The 18,064-nt window shown below is 42.1% G+C and overlaps 1 protein-coding gene across 1 annotated transcript in view; it reads left to right on the forward strand.

The window, feature by feature from the left end:
- Window positions 1-627: 627 nt before the first annotated feature.
- Window positions 628-18,064, forward strand: part of LYPD6 (LY6/PLAUR domain containing 6) — a 68,022-nt gene continuing 50,585 nt past the window's right edge. The window contains exon 1 of the mRNA XM_066575195.1: window positions 628-736. The gene's annotated coding sequence lies outside the window, so the exon portion shown is untranslated. The remainder of the gene's footprint in view (window positions 737-18,064) is intronic.

Genomic DNA, 18,064 nt, shown 5'->3' on the forward strand with positions numbered 1-18,064 from the left:
GTCTATCTATCATCTATCTATCTATCTATCTCATATCTATCTCTCTATCTCTCTATTTCATATCTATCTAACTCTTATGTATAATCTATCTATCTCATATCTATATCTTCTATCTATCTATCTCATATCTATCTCTATCTATTTATCTATCTATCTATCTATTTTATATCTATCTATCTATTTTATATCTATCTATCTCATATCCAACTATCTCATATCTATCTATCTATCTATCTATCTATCTATCTCATATATATCTATCTATCTCATATCTATCTCTATCTATCTATCTATCTATCTATCTCATATCTATCTATCTCATATCTAATCTATCTATATCTTCTATCTATCTATCTATCTATCTATCTCACATCTATCTATCTATCCATCTCTCTGTATACCTACAGTATATACATTACGACAGTGGATAGTTCTGCGTGTTTATCTCCGTGTCCTGTAAACTTTCCATGAGCCTGTTCTGCAGTTGAACATGAAATTGATCGCCCTCCTCTCTTCAGATCACACAGGGAAGGGCAGACAGGCCTTGTCACCGAACCAATGGCCAAGTCATGCAGGGCTGAGCGCCCTCCCATGGGCGGTGATGATGGCAGCCCTGAGCGATCCCTTGTTGTGGCTGCACTAATGTATTCAGAGCCGCTCACACATCATCCACAATACACAGTGTGGGGATTCATTCCTGATGGATACATGACGGAGCAGCCTATGGAGTGAGCAGGTGGGTGCGGGATGGCACACAAGGGGTGCGGGTACGTCTGCTCCTTCCTCTGACAATAAACTCCTCTCTTTCTTCTACCTGTTGGTCTGTGAGCTCCTGGAGCCCATCTCTGCCTAGATAATACATTCTGACGTGGGGGTATATACATGCTGCCTACCGCCAGCTCTTTCTGAAGTTGTGCCCAGCGGGTAGGCCCTGGGTGTACGGGCGATTCGGACTAAAATTAGCACCCGTCCGTATAATCAGGTTGTCTACGGTGACAACAGAATTGTTCACGACGGATGAGATTTGTTCTTTAGTTCTGGAACTTCGGAGATCCCTCTGTTATTGGAGAGGCAGAAAAAAGTTTTTGCATCTGTTGTATTTATTCAGCTGTTGACTCATCATGTGAAAAACATGTAACCGCATTGATCTGCGCCGCGGTCACGGCTGATCTGCTTGTATGGGGTTGGTAAATGGGGTAAACAAGTCTTGGAGACCATGCCAGCCTCGGGGGGTGCAGGGGGTACACTGAATGGGCACCCCAGTCCACGTACTAGGATGATGCCTGAGGCATGAAGAAGATTAGTGGTGCGTTCACACGGGCGACTAGCATGTGCAATATCTGACCGAATGCGATATGGTCCGATATCACGCATGAAAAGAACATGTTACGTTTACTGTGTTTTTACACGATCGTTTTGTATGTAGATGCCATTTTCGTGCGAGTTTGATGCGATTTTTCTATTTTTCGTATTGAAACGAAATGCAATTTTTCCAAAAAGTTTCATATTGCTGTTATGCGATACGTTTTACTCTCAAAGTGCATGGAAATTGTAGCAGATACCGCAGGTTTGCATAGGTGAGTTTCTCCGACCAATATCGCGCTTGCCCGTGTAAGCGTGCCCCAAGGGTATTGCGTTCACCTTTGTTTACACATCTGGTAATTTGGCTTCACCTCAATGCTAGGCTGCTGCTTGTAAAGCTATTCATTTGCTTATAAGCAGCATTCTGTAACATGTGGCTTGGCGACTGTCAGGGCTGGCTGGGAGTTGTAGTCCCACGAGAGCTAGAGAAGCATACGTTTTCTTACAACGCGACTCTTGAGGATGAGAAGGATGATAATGCCTTGCAGTCTGACGCACGTGGCGCAGTATATTCTAATATAAGGCCCTTTGTCACGGACCCGTAGCACTCTAATGCACAGGCGTATTTGCGCTCCATATCACACGCATGTGTGTAATATGGGCAGCATAAACCTCATTAATTCGTATTGGGGTATTCAGAGGTGAAAAAAATCGCAGCCTGTCCTATGTCAGTCCATCATACCAACCAAACTTTCCCATTAATCTCAAAGGGATCACGTAAATATGTGGTGAACACGTATGATGCATATATATTCACTGCGCATTTACATATGAAGGCAGGAGAAATCTACTGTGCTTCCCCGAAAATAAGACAGTGTCTTATATTAATTTTTGTTCAAAAGGGTTTAATTTTTTTACATGTATAGCTGCCTGGACACTATTTAAATTGACTTTTTTAATTAACTGTTAGCAGGGCTTAATTTTGGACTAGGGCTTATATTTCAAGCATCCTCAAAAAGCCTGAAAAATCATTTTGCATCCTCAAAAATTCTGGAAAATTATGCTATGTCTTATTTTCAGGGAAACTGGGTAGGGAATCTTCTTGTGGGTTTTTCCGTGCATGTAAGGCGCAGTGAATACGCATGCCATAAAACCAACTCAGTAAATGCATCTAGTTTCGGTCCGTGAAAACACTGCGCATTTCATGGACCGAAATGGCATACGCCCGTGTGACTGAGCCTTAATGCACAGGGGCCCTCGTCTCCTAATGACTAGGGCCCTCATGGTCTAATATACGGTCCCTTTAGATTGTAAGACTGGATTTGCCGAGCGAGTGTGATATCGGTTGCAGAAACGCAGACCAATGTCGCACTCCTAAACCTGCGATTTCTACGTGAGTGCGATGCATTTTTGCGAGAAAATTTCGATGGGATTTTTAGTAAATAATGGGCGAGTTTCCTGCGGTCTGACTGAAAAATGGACCCCGCTACAGTGTGTCTGTGATGTAAAGAAAAACACCCATTAACCCCTTGGAAGCAAGTTGTGCGGTTTTCTTGCCTGTGTAAATAAGCCCTAAGGCGAACGTCCTTGTATTCTAATTACTGGGCCCTTTGTAGTGTGATGCGGCGCGCCCCGTTGTGTTGTTATATACAGGTTTCTCCAATTCTGATGCACAAGGATACTTTTTCTTGAGGTCTCTCCTTGTACGGGGTCCCTAGTATCCTAATCACCGAGCCCCCTGTTTGCTCTTGTAGAAGACCCTTTCCAGCATTCCAGCTCTCCTGGCCCCTCAAGGTACCAGACCCCTCGTACTGTAACCGGGCCGTGACCATGTATAACTACACTTACAGACTGTTTATACATTCTCTGGCCTGCAGGAAATCTCAATGTTTGACGATTTGTATATAGATCTCAACTTTTTGGAATTTGTTATTTACATTTTCCTTTTTTTTAGGTTAGTTGTATATTGTAACGCTACACTGCAATATAAGTACTGCACATATATACAACGTGCGTTAGTGTAGGTGGGCATACTGGTTCAGTAAGTCTACTGTTGGAGATGTTATGGAGGTGACTTGCCCCAAGTCAATGAGCCATCTGCTATGTTTAACTCTATGGATGTTCATTCGGTGCGTCCGCCACATGTAGGTCCTCCGAACACCTTTGGAGTTAATTGCTATTTATGTACATACTCTGCTGAAACTATATTTGGGTGGCAAGTATCATATTAAATATTCTCCTGACAAACCGTACCAAAATCCTATCTTTTGGCAAATATTAGAAGGAAGGGCCGAGAACTTTTTATTTATTTTATTGGCATGTCTGATAACTTGTTTGAAGTGATGGAAGATTTTCCATCTGACTAAACTTTATTGCTTTAGTCCTGTAGAGCCAAGCAAAAGTGGGCGAGCGTCCGACCATTAATGATGTCTTCACAGGGACAGTTAACAAGTGTAAATGAGTAATGACATACTCAACGCAGGTTTTGTGGTTGAAGCCGTCCAGATGACAATCCAGAGTTTCTCTGAGTCTGAGGTTCCGTGTTACATACATTACATATGGAACGTTGTCTCCACATGAGCTGACGAGCCACCACCCGATTTATGGGGGGTCTATAGTTTTTGACAAACGATTTCTAAAAGAACTGTGCAAAAGTAGTCAGGGTCATCGGACTGGTCCACCAACCAGAGGACCCTTCAATGGCCGGGGGCTGACACAGTAATGGGCCACGACTGCAACAAGGCCACAAAGGTCCAGCAGAAGACAACTGGATTTGGAGATAAATTTGAAGCCGCCTTGACCCACTGGGGTCCCCAAGTATATGTTGTCCAGTATTGTATGCGTGCAATATCCCTGTTTTGTGACTCGGAACTTGGAGAATAATCGTCACATATAATTGGCAGAGCATCGGCATCCCTAAATCTTTGATAAGAACACAATCAGATCTCACTTCTAATATTCGCCACCAGCCGGACAACACATCAGTTGGGATACAACCGGCAACACAGGAGCAAATCTCATTTTCTGGATTCCTCTTCTGGGTTTGCAGAAGATTATTTAACGCTTTAATGACCAAAGCTACCAAAGACTTTGAGCAGTTTGTGCCGTGTGCCGTCCACGTGTTTATGTATTATAGCAGTTATTATATTTATTATGGGCTATTTTGTGAAAACTTGGGTTTAAATTTATAGATTTTTTTTTTATTAAATAGATCTCAAACATTTCCTAGAGTTATATCTAAAGAAATCCTAAAATATTTCATGACTATGTACAGCAGTCAGAGAGCAAACCTTGATCATATAGTGCAAACGGGGTCTAAGTGGACTACAGAATATTACAGGAGACTGGGGCAAGAGTCTATTGTGCAAGAATACCTGTACCCTCTGAATGAGGGGCTCAACTGGTGTTAATCCACTGCCGACCTTCTGGAGCCTGGAGCCTCTGTCATCTAGATAGATAGATCATTTCCATCTCTGTTCCTGTGGAGCATACGATCAGGCTGGAGGGGCGGGATGTAGAATATATGATGTTGGGAGCAGCCGGATAGCACTTGCTGCTGAGCGAGCCGAGGAGCGGGTAGGATGATATACCCTCCCGCGGTGTAACCGAGTAGAGGACTATGGCTGTGGAGGACTTTGTGAAGACATTTTGGATGAGATCCAGTATTGAACTTACCGGAAAGACTTCAACTTGGAATGCAGAGTGAATAGAAATTTATCAAAAAGCTGCTTGGAGGAAAATTAAAAGTAAATGCGTAGATTGCGGAACACGACGGATTTGGGATTTCAAATGTCTTTCTTCATGGTCAAAGTTTTTACTTTAAAGCAAAAAATTGGAAAAATCCACACGTCATAAAATTGAAAAAAAGTGTATTTTAGTCCCTAAAAAGATAGACCAGTTAGCAGACAGACCCCCGGCCAATCCTGTTTACATGTTTGAATAAGCAGACAGACCCCCGGCTAATCCCACTTACCCGTTTGACCGGCACTGTCAGGATACAATACAGGGGTGAAGGGAGTGAAGACGCTACAACACCCGCGTGGAGCACCACAACACCCGCGTGGAGCCTCTCGTGAGCTTTATACTATTAGAGGATGAGATATATAAAGAGTTAGGGCCCGTCCAATACAACCCTGTATACAATACACATAATACAACGTATAAAACGGTAATGAAGAACCCAACAGATTAGGAGAAAAAGCAAAACTTAGACAGTAAAATCGGAAGTCGATCTTGAGGCAATGAGACGCAGCAGCAGCAGGAGTTTTATTACGCGCCCTTGTGAATTGTTGTTGTTTTTTTGGCCTTGGCAATATAATCTGAGATTGAGGGCGTTCGCCGTACGAGGAACGCATCCTATTCAATGTAAATGAGAGGTTTGGGAAGAGATGTGATGCTTTGACATTTACAGATATTATATATAGAATTTACTTCGCTCCTGACTAGGATTGTTTTATATCTTTTTTTTTTTTTTCTACATTTTTAGATCCGTATCCCGATTAACAGCACATAATAACGTAATAGATAATTGTATTAATAGTAATTATGACCCTCAGGGGCCACTCCATTCACTTTCAGTGGGACGGTCGGAGATACGGGTACAAGCTTGGCTATTTCTGTAAGCCCTACTGAAATAAAGGGAATGGCAGCCACACATGCATGGCCGCTGATTCTAATGTGGGAGAAGCGAGTGACGAGAAGAGGCAGACATGGGAATCGGTGGGGGTCCAGCGGCAAGACCCGCACTAATCAGACTCTTATCCCCTATCCTGGGTATAGCTGATAAAAGTTGATTCAGGTACGACCCTTCAGTTTAGGATCTGCAAAGATCTGACTCTTCTTGGTAAACCTCCTGCATACAATCGGTGGACTTTTCCAGTGTTTTTTGTAACTCCTTGAACATTTAGTTTTTTGTCAAACTTTTGGTTTTCTGGTAACATTTTTTTAAGGATTTTTTGCCATCATTAATTAATATTTTCTTCTATTTTTCTTGTTTGTTTTTTTACATTTAGGAAATAATGAAGCTTTATTAGTTTGCCCAGGCCCATCCTACTTACATTAAGCTCATTATATGGCAAAACTGCCACAAAGCCATCACTTATGATCATTTGGTAAATGACAGGGTTGCTCCTAGCGGATTACGGAGTGCGGCTGCTTGACTTAAGTAAACATTAAACTGACTCCTCAGGACTTGAATGGGTTTCCATAAATGAAATGTAGCGGTGCTGTATATGGTGGCGCTGCCCGGTGTATCCTGAGTGCCATTTAGTAACCACACAGGTGATAAGTATGTTATCTGCCTTGTTCCTTCTTCTTTGGATTAACAAATTGATGGAATTTCTAGTTACTTGCCAACAGAACAAGGATGATATGACAGTCCATACCGTCTATGAGGCCGTCTACACAGAGGCGTAATGCAAGGGTGGTTTGTGTTCTTACAAAGTGTTGTAAATTCCATTAAATTCCAGGAAAGAAAGGGTTAAAGGGCAATTCAGAATGAAAGCTACTGCTCTTAGATATTCTGGAGGCATGAGGGTGTGAAGAATGGGCATCCTCTAGAATGTAGCCCACGAGACTTGTGTGTTTTGACTATTACAAAGTCAATGGTGGTTCAGTAGCTGCAGCTTTTACTTGTTTTGGCTTTCGACTTGGCACAAAAAGTAAAGTCCTGTGGGGCCTTCACTGTCTGCAAAACCGTTTCTTTAGGACCTTCAGGGATGAGATATGTGTGTATTTATAAGAACCGCATCTTTCCAGGTTTAATCCCAATGCCCCACAGGTTGACCCATGTGGCCATAGACGGCGCAGTAAATGATACATTTTTAAAGTTTGTATTAATACCTCATTGTCAAATTTCAGAGATTTGAAGGGAAAATGCATTCATACTTGGAGTGTTTTTGCATTATCAACATTTTTGTAAATTCACACATTTGCAAATTGACGGTCAATAGTTGCACATTTAGCCAATTTTATTTAGTTTGCTCTATCAGATTTTATTTTAGAAAAAAAAAAAGAAAAGAAAATAATGTCTGGGATCAAATGAACTAAAGGGGTTGTACCACAATGACAAGTAATCCCCTGTCCACGGGATATCCACAGAATAGGGGATAACTTGTTGTTGAGACCCTCGGCAATCTCGAGAATGGGACTCCTGTGTCCCGTTCTTCCTGTCACTGCGGGGGTCATTTCTCCCTCTGCAGTGATGTCAACATGAATGGAGTGCGAGGATGAGCGATCAGCGTTCCATTCATTTCAGTGGAGCTGACGGAATGAGTAGGTGCCGTTCGGGTATCTCCGTAGTCCCACATCCAGCACTCCATTTAGTCTTCTCTCCACTGCGGGCGGTGCAGTAACCCTGCAGTGAGGAGGATGGGGGATCTGGGACTCCTGTTCTCGAGATCGATGGGGGTCTCATCTGTGAGACCACCACTGATTAACAAGCTACCCCCTATCCTGTGAAAATCAAGTCAATAGGGAATAACTTGTAATTATGGCACAACCCATTTAAGGCCTTTTAGCATGACCTGTTTATTGGGCAAGACCGTTTGCTCAATCATGGGTCCATGTAAAAAGGACATTAATCTGTCGGCTGATCATTACTTTTCAGCAAGCATAAAAAGGAACCTCCAATGCAGATGTGAACCTGACCTGCATATAAGGCACTTGTCAGGCCCCACATGGAATACTGTGTACAGTTCTGGACTCCGGTGCTCAGGAAGGATGTTGCAGAGCTTGAGGGGGTTCAAAGAAGGGCAACTAAACTAATATATGGAATGGGAGGACTGGAATACCCAGAGAGGCATCAAAACTGGGATTATTTACCCTGGAAAAACAACTGCTAAGGGGCGACAAAAATAACTATGTATAAATACATGAGGGGACAATACAAGGATCTCTCCCAGGATCTGTTTATACCCAGGACTGCGACGGTAACAAGAGGGCCTCCGCTACGTCTAGAAGAAAGCAGGTTTCATCACCAACATAGAAAGGGATTCTTTACTGTAAGAGCAGTGAGACTGTGGAACTCTCTGCCTGAGGAAGTGGTGATGGCAAAATCCATAGAGAAGTTTAAGAGGGACTAGATGCCTTTCTAGAGCAGAAGGATATTACAGGATATAGACATTAGGGGACCAGCGGGTTGCTGATTCCGGGTAGGAACTATCAAGCGTTGATGCAGGGATTATTCTGACTGTCATTGTGGAGTTGGGAAGGAATTTTTTTCCCCCAAGGGGCTAATTGGCTTCTGCCTCATTGTTTTTATTTTGCCTTCCTCTGGATCAATAAGGAGGGGTGGAAACAGGCTGACCTAGATAAGCATTGTCTTCCATCAGCCTAACCTACTATGTTACAGTAGGTAGGGGTAATAACACTTAAAAAAATTATAAAGCAACAAGTCCTGACAGATACAATTATATGGCTATCTTTAGAAGAAATGTCAAATTGGGACTATCGGGCCATTGGGCACTAAGAGCAAGGGGAATAAACGATATGTAGTATTGTATATATCAGGTTCTCTAGAACATTACATATATTTATGTGGATAGAAGGATCTTTGTGTTTTCTTTTATTCTGTAAGTAACATTCTGTCTTTGGATAATACAGCAGAACAGCTGAAACCAGTGTTTTATGTCACAACTATATATACAAAAGCGAAAGCCCTCACTGACTGACTGACTCACCAATAATTCTATAACCTCCCGGTGTCGTACAAACATGAAATTTACCACGACCATTCTTTACGCCCTAATAGGAAAAGTAAAGGGGTTGGACTTTCAATATTCAATTCTATGTGTAAAAAACTGTGGAAATCCACGATACATGACATATCTCTTTTCTCAGAAACCATAAAGCCTAGGGAAATGATTTGTATACTGAGGAGAATCTACCTCACCTCTAGGTGTATATAGTGAGGAGAATCTACCTCACCTCTATGTGCATATACTGAGGAGAATCTACCTCACCTCTATGTGTATATCCTGAGGAGAATCTACCTCACCTCTATGTGTATATACTGAGGAGAATCTACCTCACATCTACGTGTGTATACTGAGGAGAATCTACCTCACCTCAAGGTGTATATACTGAGGAGAATCTACCTCACCTCTAGGTGTATATACTGAGGAGAATCTACCTCACCTCTATGTGTATATACTGAGGAGAATCTACCTCACCTCTAGGTGTATATACTGAGGAGAATCTACCTCACCTCTGTGCATATACTGAGGAGAATGTACCTCACCTCTAGGTGTATCTACTGAGGAGAATCTACCTCACCTCTATGTGTATATACTGAGGAGAATCTACCTCGCCTATATGTGTATATACTGAGGAGAATCTACCTCACCTCTATGTGTATATACTAAGGAAAATCTACCTCACCTCTATGTGTATATACTGAGGAGAATCTACCTCACCTCTATGTGTATATACTAAGGAGAATCTACCTCACCTCTGTGTGTATATACTGAGGAGAATCTACCTCGCCTATATGTGTATATACTGAGGAGAATCTACCTCACCTCTATGTGTATATACTGAGGAGAATCTACCTCACCTCTATGTGTATATACTGAGGAGAATCTACCTCACCTCTATGTGTATATACTGAGGAGAATCTACCTCACCTCTATGTGTATATACTGAGGGGAATCTACCGCACCTCTATGTGTATATACTGAGGAGAATCTACCTCACCTCTAGGTGTATCTACTGAGGAGAATCTACCTCACCTCTATGTGTATATACTCAGGAGAATCTACCTCACCTCTATGTGTATATACTGAGGATAATCTACCTCACCTCTATGTGTATATACTGAGGAGAATCTACCTCACCTGTATGTGTATATACTGAGGATAATCTACCTCCCCTATATTTGTATATAATGAGGAGAATCTACCTCACCTCTATGTGTATATACTGAGGAGAATCTACCTCACCTCTAGGTGTATATACTGAGGATAATCTACCTCACCTCTATGTATATGTACTGAGGAGAATCTACCTCACCTCTATGTGTATATACTGGGGAGAATCTACCTCACCTCTATGTATATGTACTGAGGAGAATCTACCTTACCTCTATGCTGGTATACTGAGGAGAATCTACCCCACCTCTATGTGCATATACTGAGGAGAATCTACCTCACCTCTAGGTGTATATACTGAGGAGAATCTACCTCACCTCTATGTGTATATACTGAGGAGAATCTACCTCACCTCTAGGTGTATATACTGAGGAGAATCTACCTCACCTCTATGTGTATATACGAAGGAGAATCTACCTCAGCTCTATGTGTATATAATGAAGAGAATCTACCCCTTACCTCTACATGTATATACTGAGAATTTACCTCACCTCTATGTGTATATACTGAGGAGAATCTACCCTCACCTCTACGTGTATATACTGAGAAGAATCTACCTCACCTCTATGTGCATATACTGAGGGGAATCTACCCCTCACCTCTACGTGTATATACTGAGGAGATTCTACCTCACCTCTATGTGTATATACTGAGGTGAATCTACCTCACCTCTATGTGTATATACTGAGGAGAATCTACCTCACATCTATGTGTATATACTGAGGAGAATCTACCTCACCTCTATGTGTATATACTGAGGAGAATCTACCTCACCTCTATGTGTATATACTGAGGAGAATCTACCTCACCTCTATGTGTATATACTGAGGAGAATCTACCTCACGTCTATGTGTATATACTGAGGAGAATCTACCTCAGCTCTATGTGTATATAATGAAGAGAATCTACCCCTTACCTCTACATGTATATACTGAGAATTTACCTCACCTATATGTGTATATACTGAGGAGAATCTACCCTCACCTCTATGTGTATATACTGAGGAGAATCTACCTCACCTCTATGTGTATATACTGAGTAGAATCTACCTCACCTCTATGTGTATATACTGAGGAGAATCTACCCTCACCTCTACGTGTATATACTGAGGAGAATCTACCTCACCTCTATGTGTATATACTGAGGAGAATCTTCCTCCCCTCTATGTGTATATACTGAGGAGAATCTACCTCACCTCTATGTGTATATACTGAGAAGAATCTACCTCACCTCTATGTGCATATACTGAGGAGAATCTACCCCTCACCTCTACGTGTATATACTGAGGAGATTCTACCTCACCTCTATGTGTATATACTGAGGTGAATCTACCTCACCTCTATGTGTATATACTGAGGAGAATCTACCTCACCTCTAGGTGTATATACTGAGGAGAATCTACCTCACCTCTATGTGTATATACTGAGGAGAATCTACCTCACCTCTATGTGTATATACACTGAGGAGAATCTACCTCAGCTCTATGTGTATATAATGAAGAGAATCTACCCCTTACCTCTACATGTATATACTGAGAATCTACCTCACCTCTAGGTGTATATACTGAGGATAATCTACCTCACCTCTATGTGTATGTACTGAGGAGAATCTACCTCACCTCTATGTGTATATACTGGGGAGAATCTACCTCACCTCTATGTATATGTACTGAGGAGAATCTACCTTACCTCTATGCTGGTATACTGAGGAGAATCTACCCCACCTCTATGTGCATATACTGAGGAGAATCTACCTCACCTCTAGGTGTATATACTGAGGAGAATCTACCTCACCTCTATGTGTATATACTGAGGAGAATCTACCTCACCTCTGTGTGTATATACTGAGGAGAATGTACCTCACCTCTATGTGCATATACTGAGGAGAATCTACCTCACCTCTATGTGTATATACTGAGGAGAATCTACCTCACCTCTGTGTATATACTGAGGAGAATCTATCTCACCTCTATGTATATATACTCAGGAGAATCTACCTCACCTCTAGGTGTATATACTGAGGAGAATCTACCTCACCTCTATATGTATATACGAAGGAGAATCTACCTCAGCTCTATGTATATATACTGAGGAGAATCTACCCCTTACCTCTACATGTATATACTGAGAATTTACCTCACCTCTATGTGTATATACTGAGGAGAATCTACCCTCACCTCTACGTGTATATACTGAGAAGAATCTACCTCACCTCTATGTGCATATACTGAGGAGAATCTACCCCTCACCTCTACGTGTATATACTGAGGAGATTCTACCTCACCTCTATGTATATGTACTGAGGAGAATCTACCTCACCTCTATGTGTATATACTGGGGAGAATCTACCTCACCTCTATGTATATGTACTGAGGAGAATCTACCTTACCTCTATGCTGGTATACTGAGGAGAATCTACCCCACCTCTATGTGCATATACTGAGGAGAATCTACCTCACCTCTAGGTGTATATACTGAGGAGAATCTACCTCACCTCTATGTGTATATACTGAGGAGAATCTACCTCACCTCTAGGTGTATATACTGAGGAGAATCTACCTCACCTCTATGTGTATATACAAAGGAGAATCTACCTCAGCTCTATGTGTATATAATGAAGAGAATCTACCCCTTACCTCTACATGTATATACTGAGAATTTACCTCACCTCTATGTGTATATACTGAGGAGAATCTACCCTCACCTCTACGTGTATATACTGAGAAGAATCTACCTCACCTCTATGTGCATATACTGAGGGGAATCTACCCCTCACCTCTACGTGTATATACTGAGGAGATTCTACCTCACCTCTATGTGTATATACTGAGGTGAATCTACCTCACCTCTATGTGTATATACTGAGGAGAATCTACCTCACATCTATGTGTATATACTGAGGAGAATCTACCTCACCTCTATGTGTATATACTGAGGAGAATCTACCTCACCTCTATGTGTATATACTGAGGAGAATCTACCTCACCTCTATGTGTATATACTGAGGAGAATCTACCTCACGTCTATGTGTATATACTGAGGAGAATCTACCTCAGCTCTATGTGTATATAATGAAGAGAATCTACCCCTTACCTCTACATGTATATACTGAGAATTTACCTCACCTATATGTGTATATACTGAGGAGAATCTACCCTCACCTCTATGTGTATATACTGAGGAGAATCTACCTCACCTCTATGTGTATATACTGAGTAGAATCTACCTCACCTCTATGTGTATATACTGAGGAGAATCTACCCTCACCTCTACGTGTATATACTGAGAAGAATCTACCTCACCTCTATGTGCATATGCTGAGGAGAATCTACCCCTCACCTCTACGTGTATATACTGAGGAGATTCTACCTCACCTCTATGTGTATATACTGAGGTGAATCTACCTCACCTCTATGTGTATATACTGAGGAGAATCTACCTCACCTCTAGGTGTATATACTGAGGAGAATCTACCTCACCTCTATGTGTATATACTGAGGAGAATCTACCTCACCTCTATGTGTATATACACTGAGGAGAATCTACCTCAGCTCTATGTGTATATAATGAAGAGAATCTACCCCTTACCTCTACATGTATATACTGAGAATCTACCTCACCTCTAGGTGTATATACTGAGGATAATCTACCTCACCTCTATGTATATGTACTGAGGAGAATCTACCTCACCTCTATGTGTATATACTGGGGAGAATCTACCTCACCTCTATGTATATGTACTGAGGAGAATCTACCTTACCTCTATGCTGGTATACTGAGGAGAATCTACCCCACCTCTATGTGCATATACTGAGGAGAATCTACCTCACCTCTAGGTGTATATACTGAGGAGAATCTACCTCACCTCTATGTGTATATACTGAGGAGAATCTACCTCACCTCTGTGTGTATATACTGAGGAGAATGTACCTCACCTCTATGTGCATATACTGAGGAGAATCTACCTCACCTCTATGTGTATATACTGAGGAGAATGTACCTCACCTCTGTGTATATACTGAGGAGAATCTATCTCACCTCTATGTATATATACTCAGGAGAATCTACCTCACCTCTAGGTGTATATACTGAGGAGAATCTACCTCACCTCTATATGTATATACGAAGGAGAATCTACCTCAGCTCTATGTATATATACTGAGGAGAATCTACCCCTTACCTCTACATGTATATACTGAGAATTTACCTCACCTCTATGTGTATATACTGAGGAGAATCTACCCTCACCTCTACGTGTATATACTGAGAAGAATCTACCTCACCTCTATGTGCATATACTGAGGAGAATCTACCCCTCACCTCTACGTGTATATACTGAGGAGATTCTACCTCACCTCTATGTGTATATACTGAGGAGAATCTACCTCACCTCTATGTGTATATACTGAGGAGAATCTACCTCACCTCTATGTGTATATACTGAGGAGAATCTACCTCACCTCTATGTGTATATACTGAGGAGAATCTACCTCACCTCTATGTGTATATACTGAGGAGAATCTACCTCACCTCTATGTGTATATACTGAGGAGAATCTACCTCACCTCTATGTGTATATACACTGAGGAGAATCTACCTCAGCTCTATGTGTATATAATGAAGAGAATCTACCCCTTACCTCTACATGTATATACTGAGAATTTACCTCACCTCTATGTGTATATACTGAGGAGAATCTACCCTCACCTCTACGTGTATATACTGAGAAGAATCTACCTCACCTCTATGTGCATATACTGAGGAGAATCTACCCCTCACCTCTACGTGTATATACTGAGGAGATTCTACCTCACCTCTATGTGTATATACTGAGGAGAATCTACCTCACCTCTATGTGTATATACTGAGGAGAATTTGCCTCACCTCTATGTGTATATACTGAGGAGAATCTACCTCACCTCCATGTGTATATACTGAGGAGAATCTACCCCACCTCTATGTGTATATACTGAGGAGAATCTACCCCACCTCTATGTGTATATACTGAGGAAAATCTACCCCACCTCTATGTGTATATAGTGAGGAGAATCTACCTCACCTCCATGTGTATATACTGAGGATAATCTACCTCACCTCTATGTGTATATACTGAGGTGAATCTACCTCAACTCTATGTGTATATACTGAGGAGAATGTACCTCACCTCTATGTGTATATACTGAGGAGAATCTACCTCACCTCTATGTGTATATACTGAGGAGAATCTACCTCACCTCCATGTGTATATACTGAGGAGAATCTACCTCACCTCCATGTGTATATACTGAGGAGAATCTACCTAATCTCCATTTGTATATACTGAGGAGAATCTATTCAATCTCCATGTGTATATACTGAGGATAATCTAACTGACCTCTATGTGTATATACTGAATGGCTGTAATGTGCATAAGGAAGCGACCATGGACTGCAGGGATGGAGCCTTTAGGGCTAAGAAGGGGCAGCAACCTCCCATCTGGGGTTACATTTGACTAAAAAGGGGCGATACTTTTAAGGGTATAAAGTGAGGAGAGTGGGAGAGGTGGCACATTCTGCAGAGGGACATCGGTACATGCAGCCTGAGAAGAATCTTAACGCTCCTCTGTATGTATACAGATTTTATTCCTCGGTTCCTCTGAAGTAACCTCCACTTCATAAAATTTTTCGTGGAAACAACAGGTAAACATCTGGACCAAGTTAACTTGAGCGACGCCGGGTATATCAGCTAGTCCATTATGGAAGTGAGGGATTTAGGGCCCATTGTGTATTGTTTAGCAGGTGAGGTGCAGAACAATAGCACCTGAGTGGTGATTGCAGAAGTGTATTCAATGACTTAGCACTAGAAAGTCATTTAAAGGGAAAGTGTCAACAGAAAATCATTACTTATATAAATACATTTTTTATGTTAAAATAGCTTTTGGGAATTGTTGGTGATTTTTTTTCATCTTTTGATACTACAAACTATATTTTAGAAATTTCTATAACCCTGCAGTACTCCCACTGACCAATAAGCCTAATAATAGTCTGACACATCTGTTCTGTAGAGTAAACCTTTCAGACGTCATCTCATTATCATCACAGGCAGGCTTACAATGAGAGGTGATATCTATATATATAGATAACGCAGGATCCACCATTCGCAATAGTGATGTCACAGCTCACCTCCTCCGCCCTCCCTGCACACTGACCACTAAGCCTAAAAATAGTCTGACACTTTCTGTTATACAGCCAAGCGCTCCGTGCGGGGTATGCAGAAGAAAAGTGGGGCCGTTTGTCTTCTGCATCCAGCTCTTCCCCGCTCGGAGCGCCCGGCTGTTATACAGCCGAGAGCTCCGAGCGGGGGATGCAGAACACAGCTGGACCGCTGTGTTCTTCATACCCTGCCTGTGTTCAGGGAGTGGGAAACAGCTGAAACAATAGTATCAGCTGCATCCCGCTGTGAATTCCTGATAACTGATCGCCGATCTTTCAGCACGCTGAAAGAGAAAACGATGAGCGACTGGTAAACGAAAACTGCACGATGCCAGTGCAGTTAGACACAACGATTATCGCTCAAAAGATGGCTTTGAGCGATTTTTGAGCGAAAAATTGTTGTGCCTAAATCAACCTTTACACCTCTGTGTAGATAACACAGTATCCACCATTCACCCTCCCTACACACGTCACGCAGTTTACCCACAACACTGTCCTTTAGAAGAGTGTCGGTGATTGTCACAGCTCACCTCCTCCCACTCCTTGCACAGAGCATGCCAACAACACTCTTCTCTAGAACTGTATAGGTGATGTCACAGATCACCTCCTCCTCCTACCTGCATAGGTCACAGAGCATGCCTAAAACAACATCTCACATAACTCAATTAGTCAGCAGCACCTGTTCATTGTGTAAAAGGCCAATGAAGCTGCTGTAAAGCATTTCTCTTAATGCTGCTGTAAAGCATATCTCTGCAGCTAAGGCAAGATGACCGCCCCCTCATGGAATAAAGAAAATCTATAATAAGAAAATTAAAAAAAAACAGATTAAAAAAAATGGAGCATGTTTCACCATCTGGTTTTAATGAGTAAAACATATAGGTGATACAGGAACCGACTGAGGCCATTCTTTGTGTAAAGGATTTCCATCGACAAGCTAGTAGAAAATGTGAGGGGAATAGAGTTCCTCTGTTTCTAAAAAAAAACTGAACGATCACTGCATTAGCAACAGAGGCAAGTGACATCTTGTGATCAGTAACATGGTACCACGTGATGGACACGTCACAATGTGCTGACCTCTCCGCTGCGCAGCAGAAGGCAACATTTTGCAGTCATGGGTACACGTGGTGACTTTGACCGCGGGCAGATTGTTGGTGCTCGGAGATCTGACAGTATTTCCAAAACAGTCGTACTTGTTAGCTATTCCCGAACAACAGTGTCAAGAATGTACCAAGACTGGTTGACCCATGGACAGACTTTCCACAGAAGATCACACAGTGGCAGGCCACGCGTGTTTGATCCTAGAGGTGAGCATCGGTTGACTCATCTGGTATCTGATGTGCTACAGTGGGCCAGCTGGCCCAGCAGTACAACAATAAGGAAGTCAGACAGATAGCCACAATGACCTTACGTCGACTGGAGTTTAATAGTCGAAGACCAACAAGGCTGCCCCTGATGCCCTCTCATGGGTCCACAAAAGAAACGGACACATGGCAGAATGTTGGAGTAACGGGTCCCATTTCCTGATGACCACTTGAATGGCCAAGTCTGCATCTGGTGAAAAGAACCTGCAACTGTATGCCATGGGTGTACTGTAGGGATTCAGAAGTCTGGTGATGGTGGTGTGATGATCTGGGTATCATTTACCCGCCAAGGCGTAGGACCATTGGTCATTATACCACAATCTTTGTATGGTGAATACTACAGA

This window comes from Eleutherodactylus coqui, chromosome 8 (assembly GCF_035609145.1).
Source record: "Eleutherodactylus coqui strain aEleCoq1 chromosome 8, aEleCoq1.hap1, whole genome shotgun sequence".
NCBI lineage: Eukaryota > Metazoa > Chordata > Amphibia > Anura > Eleutherodactylidae > Eleutherodactylus > Eleutherodactylus coqui.